This window comes from Podarcis liolepis (genome assembly GCF_965112155.1).
Source record: "Podarcis liolepis genome assembly, chromosome: 5".
NCBI classification, from domain to species: Eukaryota; Metazoa; Chordata; class Lepidosauria; order Squamata; family Lacertidae; genus Podarcis; species Podarcis liolepis.
The window spans coordinates 82,521,294-82,536,250 of NC_139556.1; positions in this window are offsets into that span (position 1 = coordinate 82,521,294).

Below are 14,957 nucleotides of genomic sequence, written 5' to 3' on the forward strand. Positions count from 1 at the left end.
TGTGGGCAGATCCGTTCCGAGATCCAGGCCAGGATTTCAGAATGCCTTGCATTCATCACAGGCTGGTCCTTGGAATTTAATAATAATAATAATAATAATAATAATAATAATAATAATAATAATAATAATAATAATAATTTATTATTTATACCCCGCCCATCTGGCTGGGCCTCCCCAGCCACTCTGGGCGGCTTCCATAGAAACCAAAAATACAGTAAAATATCACACGTTAAAAACTTCCCTGAACAGGGCTGCCTTAAGATGTCTTCTGAATGTCAGATAGTTGTTTATCACTTTGACATCTGCTGGAAGGGCGTTCCACAGGGCGGGTGCCACTACCGAGAAGGCCCTCTGCCTGGTTCCCTGTAGCTTTGCTTCTCCCAATGAGGGAACCCCCAGAAGGCCCTCGGCGCTGGACCTCAGCGTCCGGGCAGAATGATGGGGGTGGAGACGCTCCTTCAGGTATACTGGACCGAGGCCATTATTTAGATATAGACAGAAAGGACATGGTAGATCCTGTTGCTGTAAATTCTGAAAGGAAGACTAGCTGCCTGCTCATGGTTGTATACAGCTTCCCACATGGCTCCAAAATCTGCTCCAGGCAGTCTCCCAAGCTTCAGGAGCAGATCTGTAGACTGCAGGGCAGGAGGAGAAGAAGGAGAAGTTCCATTGCATGAGGGGAATGCCCACCGCCTCTCAGCCTATTTCTGTAGGTCCCAGGATAGGGTGATTATGATTATGATCCACCCTCCACCACGTAAAATATAATATTGAAAACAGTTGAAAACAAATTGCATTGGCCTCAGGCGTCTGAGGCCACCATCTTGTTGCAGCTAAGACAATCTGGTTCTGGTTCAATGGGTGATCAGGTGGGAGCCACTTTTGTGCCACCGTGAATTCCACGATGGAGGAAAGATAGTGTAAGAAAACAAATAGAAAGGCATTGCCATTGTCTTAGAAAACATCTGTATGTGTTAAGTGTAACCGACACTCAGATCCTTATTCCTGGGAGTTCCAGGCCCTCTGAACACAATAGTAAGATTAGAAAAAAGTATTTCATAGTGTGCTACGTATGTTTTTTTACTGAAATCATTCCATTACTCTGGCTCTTTTGACCACAATGGTATAGAGGTTGGTGTGAGAAGTTAGTAACCCTTGGTTAGTTCCAGTGATGTCCTGAGGACAACATGTTCTATATATATATGTATTATAATGCAGTATACTCTCAAAAGTAGTGCAACAGGACTCACAAACTCACACAAGTCTACAACTTTCCTTCCATTTGCATCCAATTAAGTTACATTCAGTGTAGACCTAGTTAAATTCATAAACCTAAGTTAGTAATGTATGTTGATTTCAATGGATTTACTCTGAGTAGAACTAACATTGAATAGAATCATAGAATTATAGAATTGGAAGGGATCCCAAGGGTCATCTTGTCCAACCCCCTTCAGTGTAGGAATCCTACCCACAGCCGTCCCTGTTTGGGCTTGATCCAGCAACCTTCTGGTTAACAGCCAGAAGCACTGACCCCTTGCACCACAGAGACTTGAGTTCACAATCCATACGAGAAGGCTTTTTCTCACATTGGTCACGATTAAAAGGAAATAATCTGGATTTAACACATGGAAATTACAAATGAAAACCAGGATTAAATTTGGAAAGCTGTTTGTACACTCTGCAATTTGGACGCCTGAGATATCATAACCAAATTTTGCATTATGATCATTCTAAGTTATAAGATAAACAATGACAACTGTAAAATCAATGAACTAAGATATGTAAAATGCATAAATAAATAAAAAATTCTAAGTTTTCCAGGTTTTTGTATACAACCGAACACCATTTTGAATCAAGATGGAGGACTAAATATTTCAGAACTGCACTAATTTTATCCACCAATTTTGAAACTGAAATTATATTCTAGTTTCTTAGAATTCCCAAGGAATGCTGGGTACGAGGCTGCTAGTAAAGAAATAAATATCATGCTAGCCCATGCTACTATTACTATAATTTTGTTTTACTCCAGGAGGTCACAAGAGTCTGGCTTAACATACAGTTCAGAGTGAGTGAGGCTCTTCCTACTAGGCTAGACAGTTCACAGCTAGCTCCCTCATCTCTTCTCCAAAGAAGGTTGGTGGCATCAAAAGGAAAATGCCGCAAAAGGTTATAACTCCTCTTCCCCAGACTCCCAGGTGTTTGGGCTGCTTGTCCTAGTTTTATTAACTAATGATACCAAAAAAAAATTGGCAGATTATGATACAGAAAGCCTAAAAGAGGGATAGCCAACATGGTGCGCTACAGATGTTGTAGACCACAACTCCCATCACCCCTGGCAGTTAGACATGCTGGGTAGGGCTGGTGGGAGTTGTTGGAAACTTCTGGAGGACAAAATGTTCCTCATCCCTGGTCTAGAGTGAAGTCTGGCCAGGCCTCATTAATCACCGGTGCTTCAGAACTGGAGACCTCTAATACAGCCCACCCTGCAATTCCGTCAACAGACCTGCGGCGCTTAATACTTATCTAAGGCCTCGAAGGAAAGGAGGACCTGTGTTCTAACCTGTGCAGGTGCCTGCAGTTACGTAGCCATTAAGGTTTTATTTATGGTCAGACTCACTAGCTCTTAAGAGGTTAATGATTTAGTGTGCATTCAAGCCGAAACATGTTGTTTTTTCCTGATTAACAGCTTACCATGCAATCTTATATTTATCTTCTCCGAATTAAATCTAATTGTTTCCAGGGCTGAAATTTCAGGGCTGTGTGTTGTGTGTGGTTAAGTGTGACACATTTTCAGATTCCTGATATGGGAAGCTGAATATGCAACAACAATGTGCCCATTAACTAGGTGGTTGCAGAACAGGATTATTTCACACTCCAGAACTGGTGGGGTGATGTAGTGCACTGAAATATCCAGTATAAACCATGTTCTTCGTTGTTTTTCCTCATACTGAGAAGAACTGTATCTTTGACATCATCCAGTCCCTTCTGAGAGGAGGCGAATCACCTGCGGCCACAGTAGGATAAGAATGTATTTGGGGCCAAACACGACTGCACTTAATCTGTCTGGTTCTCCCTCCTTTTAAATAGAAGCTGAGAGGAGTGGACACTTCAAATTTGGAGCCTCCATGAACATGAGGCCTGTTGCATTCCTGACAACTATACCCTCTCCCCAGGCTTATACTGTATTTACATCAGAAAGGAAACTGCCATTGACATCTCCTTCCTAGAGCAAATAGCAGCAGTAGGGGTTGGGATTGGGGGGGTCAACAGAAACTGCAGCGGGCAGGAGTGTTACTGTAAAACCCTTCCTTCATATCAAAGTCCCAGCTCATGGGGACGATGGAGACAATTGCCTGCACTCACATACGAAAAGTGTCCATATCGTTTAGAAGCCATGAAGAGAAGTGTTATGTACTGAGTTGAATAGGATCCAAAATGCAGCAGCCTGATTGGTCCTAGAACAATGCAGCAGTATGATTGGTCTGTAGTAGCCACCCAATCCAGCTCCAGATGGAAGTGAATCCACAACCTGATTGGCCTACAGGAGAATTAATAATAATAATAATAATAATAATAATAATAATAATAATAATAAATTTTATTTATATCCCGCCCTCCCCAGCCGAAGCCGGGCTCAGGGCGGCTAACAACACTAAAATTCCGGAATTCCGGAATTAGCCAATCACGTGCAGCCTATTGTGTAAATAATGTATATAAAGCAGATACTTGAGGGGACTTTCATTCCTCCTCACCACTATGAGCTGAATAAAGAGCATGAAATCCACACTTGACTCTGAGTATATTTCAAGAAGACAGGCCAAAGTCTTCAAAAGAGGTCCTCCATGAACACAAGTTTATTTTAGTGAAGCTAAAATGCCACATCATCTCCTTGACACCTTCTGGGTTTTTTAATGAAAATGCACCTTCGATGCAAACTGTATGTTTCCATATTTATCACGGCCATGTTCCCAACAAATTCCAAGCTCTTTGAAGTCCCATTGTTCACAAAGGGATGAGGAAACACAGAAAGCTGCCTTATATCAAGTCAGACCGGTGGTCCATTTAGCTCAGTATTGTCTAGTATTGTCTCTGGTTTCAGACCAGAGTCTCTCTCCCAGCTCTACCTGGAGGTGACAGGGATTCAACCCGGGACCTTCTGCATGCAAGGCCGATGCTCTTCCACTGAGCTATGGCCCTTCTGATGTAAAGCACAAATATTTCCTATTGAAATAAACAGGACTTTCTGGTGGTATCCTTACATGGGGAGCCGCCCAGGGATTCAATGATTTCGGACGGTGGATGTAAGATGCTCACATTAGTAGTCATAGGACCTTTGTTTTGCAAGGCCTCCTCCAGAGGATGTTCTGCCTGGTTGAAACCTAGTTCCTCCTCATCTAGATATCTCATTTTAGTCCAAAAGCCCGAAGAGATCTCCTTGGGGGTGGTTTTCCTTTTAGGGGGCAATATACTGCCCTCCCTTATGTGTTGTGCTTTCATAATTAAAGGAGGGTTTATCTCTGCCTTTACCTGGAGGTTAAGTGGGCGACGGTCTGCTGAGTTATATTCCTGTGTAGGAATCTTTTATATATATATATGCTTGTTGTCTTTGTCCATGGAGTTTTCTTGGCAGGGATACTGGAGTGGCTTGCTGGTTCCTGCTCCAGGTGGATTATGGTGCTGGAGGAGACTCTTGAGAGTCCCATGGACTGCAAGAAGATCAAACCTATCCATTCTGAAGGAAATCAGCCCTGAGTGCTCACTGGAAGGACAGATCCTGAAGCTGAGGCTCCAATACTTTGGCCACCTCATGAGAAGAGAAGACTCCCTGGAAAAGACCCTGATGCTGGGAAAGATGGAGGGCACAAGGAGAAGGGGACGACAGAGGACAAGATGGTTGGATAGTGTTCTCGAAGGCACCAGCATAAGTTTGACCAAACTGCGGGAGGCAGTGGAAGACAGGAGTGCCTGGCGTGCTCTGGTCCATGGGGTCACGAAGAGTCGGACACGACTAAACGACTAAGTAACAACAACAGGAATCATTTTGGAGGAAATCTGGTCCTTTTTTAGGTCATCCTCCTGGAATGGGACATTAAACAGTGCGATGCTATACACATCCGCTGTGAATAGTTCACAATTCAGTTAAACTGACTCCCAGGTAAGCATGTGTAGGATTACACTCCTAACATGGCTAAATACAGGTATATTCCATTATTTTTACTGACTGACTTTATCTTCTTTTTCTTTTATTTTTACTTACTGGCTTTGTCTACTTTTTCCCTTCTTTTTATTATTTTGCAATGTGGGTGATACAATGTCATTTGGGTCCCGCTGTGCCCTAAACTCGATCTTCACCCACCAACATACCTTTCTAACCTCAATCCTAGGTGCGGATGCTCAGAAAGCAAGTCTCTCTGGATTTAATTCGGTGGGATGCTTCCTAGTAGGCATCTTTGGAGTCACGGCCTAATTATCTGGCAAAGGAACCTGGCTGTTGTAATGCTGCGCTTTTTAAAGCGTAGTGCATATTCAAGCTGTTTCCGTTGCCAACTGATATTCCAACGCAGCAAAAGAAGGAGGAACCAAGGAAAAGGTCAACACTATACTTAGAGAAGACACAGAGGGCTTCTGTGAGCCAAGGTTAGTCCTGAAGTGATTTTGCACAAGGTAAGGGGACGAACTTGCCATCTGCAAGGCTAAGAAATCAACCGTATCTTTTTTTTGAAAAATAAATAAAGCAGCAAAGTCAATGGCTTATGAAGAGTGTATAGTGGTACCTCGGGTTACAGACTCTTCAGGTTACAGACACTTCAGGTTACAGATGCTTCAGGTTACAGACTCTGCTAACCCAGAAATAGTACCTCGGGTTAAGAACTTTGCTTCAGGATGAGAACAGAAATCGTGCACCGGTGGCGCGGCGGCAGCGGGAGGCCCCATTAGCTAAAGTGGTACCTCAGGTTAAGAACAGTTTCAGGTTAAGAACGGACCTCCAGAATGAATTAAGTTCTTAACCTGAGGTAAAAATAAAGGTAAAGGGACCCCTGCCCATTAGGTCCAGTTGTGGCCGACTCTGGGGTTGCAGCGCTCATTCACTTTATTGGCCGAGGGAGCCAACGTACAGCTTCCGGGTTATGTGGCCAGCATGACTAAGCCGCTCCTGGCGAACCAGAGCAGCGCACAGAAATGCCATTTACCTTCCCACCAGAGTGGTACCTATTTATCTACTTGCACTTTGACGTGCTTTCGAACTACTAGGTTGGCAGGAGCAGGGACCGAGCAACGGGAGCTCACCTCATTGCGGGGATTCGAACCACTGACCTTCTGATCGGCAAGTCCTAGGCTCTGTGGTTTAACCCACAGCGCCACCCGAGGTACCACTGTATATATAAGAAAATAAGATGAGCCTGCTGAATCAGGTCAATGGCCCTTGTGACCCAGTATCACAGTGACCGACCAGGTGCCTGTGGGAAGCCTGCAAGATGGACATGAGTGCAACAGCACTCTGCCCCCCAAGCAGTTCCCGACAACTCGTATTCAGACACATATTGCCCCTGATAGCCTTGGCCCCCTTGAATTTGTCTAATCTTCTTTTAAAGCCGTCCAAGTTAGTGGCCACCAATGCCTCATGAGTACCATAGTTTAACCACGTATTTCATGAAGAAATATGGACCTACCAACATTCAGCTTACGGTAATTGGATGTCTGCAAGTTCTAGTATAAGTAGAGAGGGAGACAAACTCTTCTCTATCCACTTTCTCTGTGCCATGCACAATTTTATAAGCTTATATAACGTCGCCTCTTACTTGCCTTTTCTCTAAAATAGAAAGTCCCGAAAACTGCAATCTTTCCTCATAGAGGAAACTTTCCTTTTTATTATTATTTTTTTAAAAAAAAAATGTTTTGTAGTCAGGGAGCAGCCAGCCAGGCATGTACATAGTTACAGATGCTCTTTTTATTATTGTTACTTTTAAAATATATTACCCTTTTCTACAACAAAATGGTTCTTATTATTCCCGAGTAAATGTGTTTAGCATTAAAGCAGGGGAGGTGAGCTCCGTTGTATTCCTGTAAGTCATGATGGTGCTATGATTTAGGTGAGTTTTTAAAATATGAAACTGAACATGCTCAGAGTGTTCCTTTAAATAAATAAGAAAACTGTAATCAATATGAAAGAAAGAAAGAAAGAAAGAAAGGAAGGAAGGAAGGAAGGAAGGAAGGAAGGAAGGAAGGAAGGAAGGAAGAAAGGAAGGAAGGAAGGAAGGAAGGAAGGTTCTAAGCAGTATTTTCCACTGGTTTTATTGTGATTGAACTCAGGGACCATTTATGGGCCAGATGAGGAGTAAAACAGTAAGGTATTTATAAAATATAACCATAAAATATGATTTTACAAGCGTGGGATGCAAATAACTACACAACCTTAGTTCTGTGCCCACAAGAAGGCTTTGTGCTTATGTCTCATCATAAGATCCTTTTTCCAAAAGCCAGACAGCAAGCCACTTTCAGAAGTGATGAAGCTGTCCAGAGTAGCTTCTGATATCGGGCACAGCAAGGATCTGTCACTCAAAGCAGGTAGGAACATCCAGAAACCCTCAGGTCCACTTCAAGCAGAAGTGGGCCCATAATTGAAATATGTGGTGTTATAGATGTGGGGTTGTGTCCAATGTTATTCCTACTCAGAACAGACCCATTGAAGTTAGTGAACAGGGAAGACTCAGATTTGCTGATTTAGCCCTGTTCTGAGCAGGACTTAGGGTATAATCCACTGTTTGCATAATGATAAAGAGTGTGATGCATTTTATTTGGTTTCCATTTATGACTCATTCCTAAAAAACAATAAAGGAAAAGGAAAAATTGGTGGGCGTTCGCATCTCCCAGAAATGCAAATTCCCCAAGTTTATTTATTCCTTAATGAGGCTTTTGTACATGAAAGAATGGACCAAATGTAGGATCACTTTTTCAGAGAATAAGAATTTACATAAATGCCTGCTAATGGCATGTGATCAGGAATGGGTATTTACATCTGCCTATATAATTTATTTGATCGCCTTTTCTTAATGGGTCTACAGCATCAGGTTCCAGACCAACCCCATGCAAATATTATGCTAAACTCTTTTGTACAAAAAAGGGGGGAAACCAACCTATGGCACATAACTTAGTTTGTTCATAAAATATCCATCACAGAATTTCACAAGTCTTGAGCAGCTTGATATAAATGAGGACATTGTAGAAAATATGAAACTAGATACGTGTTTGATATAGGCTTATATTATTCGTCTCCCCAATTTCTCGTGTTAAGAATATTTTCTGCCTTGTCCATTCCCGTGCAAAAAAAAAAAATATGCATTATCCCCTTATGCCATCCAATCACCTCTGCCCATTATGGTAAAAGAACATTTTTCATTTTTTTATTACAATCATCTCGAAGACAGGAAGAATGAGCACCTTGAACATACTGTAAAGATTTAAAATTCATACTGTGTGCATCAATCATCTTGTGAGTTACATATATCAACAGCCTCCAAGTAATGTTAAGAATATGAACCAACTACTGTATTCAAGCGAGTCTTATTGGAAACATGTCAGATAAGAAGCGGGTGTTGAATACATTTGGTGGGTACCAGGCAGTTGCCTAGGATGAAAGTGTAGAATTAGAATAGCTGCATGTAGCATTAGTTAGTTTTCACATATAATACTGGGTACCCATTCACATAAATATATATCACCAATCAGCTGAGTCTTCTGGAATTTTGAATTAGCTGGGTATCAATTTATTTGGAGAAAGCTGTTGGTTTGGTGCAGGTTGTGGTTTTTTTTAATGTCAGAACCTAGCATTCCACTGGCACTATAAGCATTTTCTCCAGCACTGTGTGTTCGTGTGTGTGTGCAATCGGAGCAAATATAACTTTTACAATTCCCTTGCTAGTTCCGTCTAATGTGTTTTTAAAATCTGAGTGCCAGGCCTTTGCTTGGAAGTTTGACACACATTTCTTTTACAAGCTAAGCCGGAGTATGTTTGCGCAGAAGTAACCACCATGGTAGTTGAGGGGGGAGGTTTCCTCAATCCCAGGAAAATGTATAGAAAATGATGGCAAACCAAAAATTAACATTTTAAAAATTGTTGTTGTCTTTGAAATTCTCATAGCTTACGCCACCTTGCTGCGCTTTCCTCATTCTGCTCCACTGAGGACTGGATGTCTTTTCTGACAAACAGGCGGCTTCTCATACGTAATAAAGCAAAAGGACAGGACAGGAAGATCTAAACTGCCCCACAGCCTGACTTCGGGAACTCACTCCAGAGCTTGTATTCCTCTTGTAGTAATGCCCACTTGAGTGGAATTACGGTACTCCAGAGGAAGTGACTTGGGGGGCTGATCCTTTACCCTTTTTGAACTGGATCCTGTGCGTGCTTCACTTAGCCACTGAGTCCCGTTAAGCCCAGTAGGGCTTAAAGGTAAAGGTAAAGGGACGCCTGACCATTAGGTCCAGTCGTGGCCGACTCTGGGGTTGCGGTGCTCATCTCGCTTTACTGGCCGAGGGAGCCAGTGTACAGCTTCCGGTTCATGTGGCCAGCATGACTAAGCCACTTATGGCGAACCAGAGCAGCACATGGAAATGCCGTTTACCTTCCCGCCAGAGCGGTACCTATTTATCTACTTGCACTTTGACATGCTTTCGAACTGCTAGGTTGGCAGGAGCAGGGACCGAGCAACGGGAGCTCACCCTGTTGCAGGGATTCGAACTGCCGACCTTCTGATCGGCAAGTCCTAGGCTCTGTGGTTTAACCCACAGTGCCACCTGCGTCCCTCCAGTATGAGTTCAATCAGACTCCTTTCCTCCTTGGAAGTCCAACGGCATAGCAGCCTCACTGGGAAAATCACTCCTGCTGATGGATGCCCATGTCATACAATGTGTAAAGACGGGAGGGTTTGTTTTCCTTCCAGGTTCAAGGCTTTAGCTTCCGGTCACAAATATCACATTTCTCTAGCAGAAAACTTGCACTTTTACTGACCCAGAGTGCTGTCCGCCTCCCTAGCGACGCTTGTGAAATGGAGAGTCTGGAAGGGCAATTGCAGAACTCTGGAGAGGCCTTCAAAGGATGCTCATCTGAATACTCTTTTCTCTGTCTCATGTTTGCCCTTTCTCTTATGGCCCTTAACCTTCCTGGAAGACAAAACTGAGAGATGGAGCATGTGCTCCTACTAGGCGTCCTTGCTTTTCGCTAATCTGTGTGTTTAGAGTCTTCCACGCTATACATTTCTATTTCATACAACATATTTAACACACATAATTTCCCTCAAAGAATCATGGGAACCGTAGTTTGCTAAGGGTGATGGAGATGCCTATCCACCTCACAGAAACTACAGTTCCCTGAGTTTCCTGGAAAGAGGCTTTGATTGTCAAAAGCAGTTTAAGTTTGTGGTGTGGATGTCTGCCTTCATTTCTGTGCCAGAATAGCCACAGCCCTCGGATTCTATGCATGAAATTGAAGCGGAACCCCTAAAATACAGAGAGGAGGGGGCAAGACTCTAGTGGGGTGGGGTATGTGCAAAGTATAAAATGTCAGCTAAAATGTGTTTAAGTGTAACTAGTCCTCATGGTTTTAATTTTTAGGATTAGGATCCTATTAGGATCCCAATTCTTCCATGCACAATTCCAGAGGTGAGGCTGAACTTATCTCTCCAGCTGAAATCCAGCCCCTTCCCTTCAGTCTCCTTAGGTCTGTCTTAAAAACCGGGCCTGACACCTATAAAACTAAGGCTTTGGGGTCTAGTTCTCTCAAACAGTGCAGGAAGTCACCCTTAGTCCGGACTGTTCAAATCCAGACTGCAGAGAGAGGCTCATAGTCTGAATTTCTACCCAGTTCAACATGACGTCTCCTTTTGCTGGTGTTATGGATTCCGTACGAAGCTGGCATCTTAAGCTGCTTTGAGCAAAGGTCATGAACTCCTGAAGCTTAAGCACAATTTCTACCCAGTTCCTGGCTAGGCAAACCAAGACACAGACCCACACACCCATGTGCTTCCCAATTTCCTGCCTAAGAGGCCTGTCAGTTGGCGGTCAAGGAGATCTCAAAAGCACAACTCTTGTAGATTAGACTGCAAAATGAGATCAGAACGAGATTAGTAAAAAAAAAACCATGTCCAATCTTGGCTTAAATCAGGAGCATTCAAAGCAGGGACATAGATAAGCTTCTGGGACTTTGCTGCCTCCTTGTTAAGACCTCCAAGTACCCACTTCGCTACAGCCCGGGACTGTAAAGCCAACAGAAGCCCCCATCGTTCAAACCTTGACTTTTGCATTGATGCACTGTGAGCTTCTCCAGCACCCTTCAGCCCTGAGCAGAGGACCTGCTGGCTGGTGGAGATCAGGAGAGTTGGAGTCCAGCAATGTCTGGAGGACCACAGAGATTTCCCCACCCCCAGTGAAGATTATTATGTAAGACTGGACCCCCAAACTAGCTTTGGTTTCAATGGGAATCCCTTGGAGCAATGCGGTGTAGTGGTCACAGTGTCCAAATGGGACTTGGAAGATGATGGTTCAAATCCACACTCGGCCATGAAGCTCACTGGGTGACCGGGGGTGGGCGGAGGAATCCACTGCCCCTCAGCCAAACCTACCTCACAGGGTTGTTGTGGGAATTAATTGTTGAGGCGGAGAACCGTGTGCACCCCCTTGACCTCCTTGGAATGAAATGTGGGGCATAAATGCAGTAATTAATAAGTAAATGTGTTTCCGAGAACAATTCAAAGTGTTGGTTCTGACCTTTAGAGCCCTAAATGGCTTTGGCCCCATATACCCACCCCTATCGTTCAGCCCGGACACTGAGGTCCAGCTCCGAGGGCCTTTGGGTGGTTCCCTCACTGTGAGAAGTGAGGTTACAATGAACCAGGTAGAGGGCCATCTCAGTGGCGTAGCGTGGGGGGGTGCAGGGGGGCCAGCCGCACCGGGCGCAACATCTGGGGGGCGCGCTCACACTCTCAGCTCTCTGCCCCTACCTGGCTCACTCACTCTCTCTCACTGCAGTGCTGGCTGTGCGAATCCGATCCGAGCCGCCGGGTCGCCGCCCACTGTGGAGGGGGGGTGCCAGGCGTGCGGTGCGGAGAGAGAGCGAGGGACTGTCTGGGGGAGGGATAGTGCAGCGGCCGCCCAGCGCAGCGCTGAGCGCGGGAGAGAACCACACCAGACCAGACAGGCAGCAGCAAGAAGAAGCTGGCAGCGGCGGCAGGTTAGGGGTTAGGGGGCGCAAATTTCTTGCCTTGCCCCGGGTTAGGGGGCGAAAATTACTTGCCTTGCCCCGGGTGCTGACAACCCACGCTACGCCACTGGGCCATCTCGGTGGTGGCACCCACCCTGTGGAACGCCCTCCCATCAGATGTAAAGCAAATAAACAACTCTCTGACTTTTAGAAGACATCTGAAGGCAACCCTGTTCTGGGAAGTTTTTAGTGTTTGATGCTGTATTGTGTTTTTTACTCTATTTTGTTGGGAGTGGACCAGACTGGCTGGGGAAACCCAGTCAGACAGGTGGCATATAACCAAACAAGGGTAGGGTAGGGTAAAAGCTACAAACCTCAAACCAATTCGAATGGAATCACCCGAGGTGAATTCAACTTCTCTGACTTCCGGATCTCTAGAAAAGGTCAAAGTAACACTAGCTTGACACTGTTTGGGGTTCGTTTTCATTTTTGTTCTCCCCATTTCCTTTCCTTTTCCAATAGCTTCATAATTCCATTTCCTCCGCATTAATATTGCTTTCATGGTCTCCTTATTTGGAGAAAGGGAGAGGGCAGAAAATCTGCTTTTTTATGCTCCACTTATGTGACTGGAACTTACTCCCAAGTAAAGACTGTGTAAGGGCTGCAGCCTGGCAGCGCACCTCTTTGCATGTTAACACTGAGAAGGGAGACCCATCTTCAATGGGGCTTACTCCCAAGTAAGCGTGAAGAGGATCGCAGCCCCGGACTCGCTTAAACTCAGGTTTTCAGTTCACAGAAGGACGTTCCTTCCGCTACAGTTAAGGTGTTAGGTGTGTGAATCGACTTCTAGTGAATGCAGGTTTCGGTGCCTTCTTTTCGAAGGCGGACAGTGAAGATCGAAGTGTCTCCCAGCCGTTGCAAGTGGCGCCCTAAAAACGCTGCGCGGAAGTGCTATTAATTGCGGGAGGGAAGGAGCGAGCTGTTAAATGGACCCGATCCATTCAAAGGCAAAAAGCTTCAAGTCTCATTGGTTTTTAAGGGGTTTTAAGTGCGCTGCCTTCAAATCCAGGAGATTGCCAGCGCGATCCTATGCAGGGCTACCCAAAAGTGATATTTATTCCAAGGTAAATGTGTGTATACAGGATTGCGTGCTGTCACAATCTGGTGTTAACTGCTGTTGCTTCCTGGGGTGCAAGACCCACTGGACACCATGAGCCTTGTTTTGGGAGCAGACACGCGCTGCAAAAAGTGCCAGATCCGGCTCATTTGGCTGTTTTGCCACTGATGCGTCTTGCGCAGGATAGGTTGGGGGGGCCCCGACATTCTCCCCCTCCTCAGGCCATTTTATTGGAAGGGAGCCCCATCACCAGTTGTGATCCAATTACTTTGTCGTGTAAATGTATTTAGGATTGCCATGTAAGCAGGGGGGGGGGGATAGCTGCAATCCGGCCCGCGCTTAAAGGTAAAGGGACCCCTGACCGCTAGGTCCAGTCGCGGACGACTCTGGGGTTGCGGCGCTCATAAAAGCAAGACCACCTTTAACTTGGGCGCACTTTAACTTGGGGGCCCCCAACTAAGGGCGTTTCAGCTTTGGCTGTCAAGTAAAGTTTGCAGGCTTCCGATTGCTTTCTCAGAGGACTCAACGCCACCTCTGAAGGCACCGTTTGACTTCCGAGGCTGACCTCTGAAAGGCCTTCCTGCAGCCAGTACCCTGAACCAAGGGGAGAGAAATGAAATTTGATCGCCCTCTCTGCATGGCAAATGGACTTCTACCTAACTATAAAGAGAGGGGCTTGGCTTTTTCTTTCTTCTTTTCTTTCCCTTTTTTGCTCTCTGTGAGTTAATGACAGGCAAGCCTAATGCGTAAACTTTATATTTAAAAATCCGCTCCAAAATCAGAATGCAGAAAAGTCACTGAGGCTGTGACGAGGCTGGGCAGAAGGCAGGATGAGGCCATTGGTGTAGCCGAAAAGTAGTCGGGGGGCAGCTGCCCCCCCCATCAAGTAAATAAATAAAAATATTTAACTAAAAGTAGAAATTGTAGAAAGATTTTGACATGTTTTTTTCCCTGAGCCCTTGGGGTCAAAAGAAAGGACGTAATTTAAGGCAACTGATGTTGAGACATTCCATTTCGAATCTGCTAGACAGAGCCAGACAGAGGATGGTGACAGGTGAGGGTCCTGCGTCCCCAATATAACCCTGGCTACGCCTATGGATGAGGCCACGATCCCATCCAGTCCCTCTCCGCCTTTCCAGTCAATCCACCTCTTCCCGTGGTTCTTGACTTCCCCTGCCGGGAAGGTTAGGCACCAGGGGAGTTGACCGGTCTTCTGACAGCCCAGGAACACAGGAAATTTCCTTTTCTTTCTTTCTCTCTTTCTTTCTTTCTTTCTTTCTTTCTTAAGCAACCTGAAACGAACACCCACCCAGCACGCCAGCAACAACAGGAAAGCGTGCAGAGCTCCCCGCCCCCTTCCCCAAGAACAACCGGTCAAGGGCTAGACCCCCTCTGCGCCCCCATTTAACATTCTCACGACGGCGCTGTCCCCGGGGGACGCAAATTGGTTTAAGTAATCGCGGGCCGGCGAGAGCTACATCCGAGGGAATCCGACTGATTAGCGCGCGGGTTTTCTGTCTACACGGCGCCCCTCACGTTCCAAATCGTTCTTGGCTTCCTATATTATGATGTAGATGTAGTTCTATATAATGGATGTAGATCTGTTTTGGTTTTAAAAACAGTAGCGCGTGTTCCAAAACATTCTTA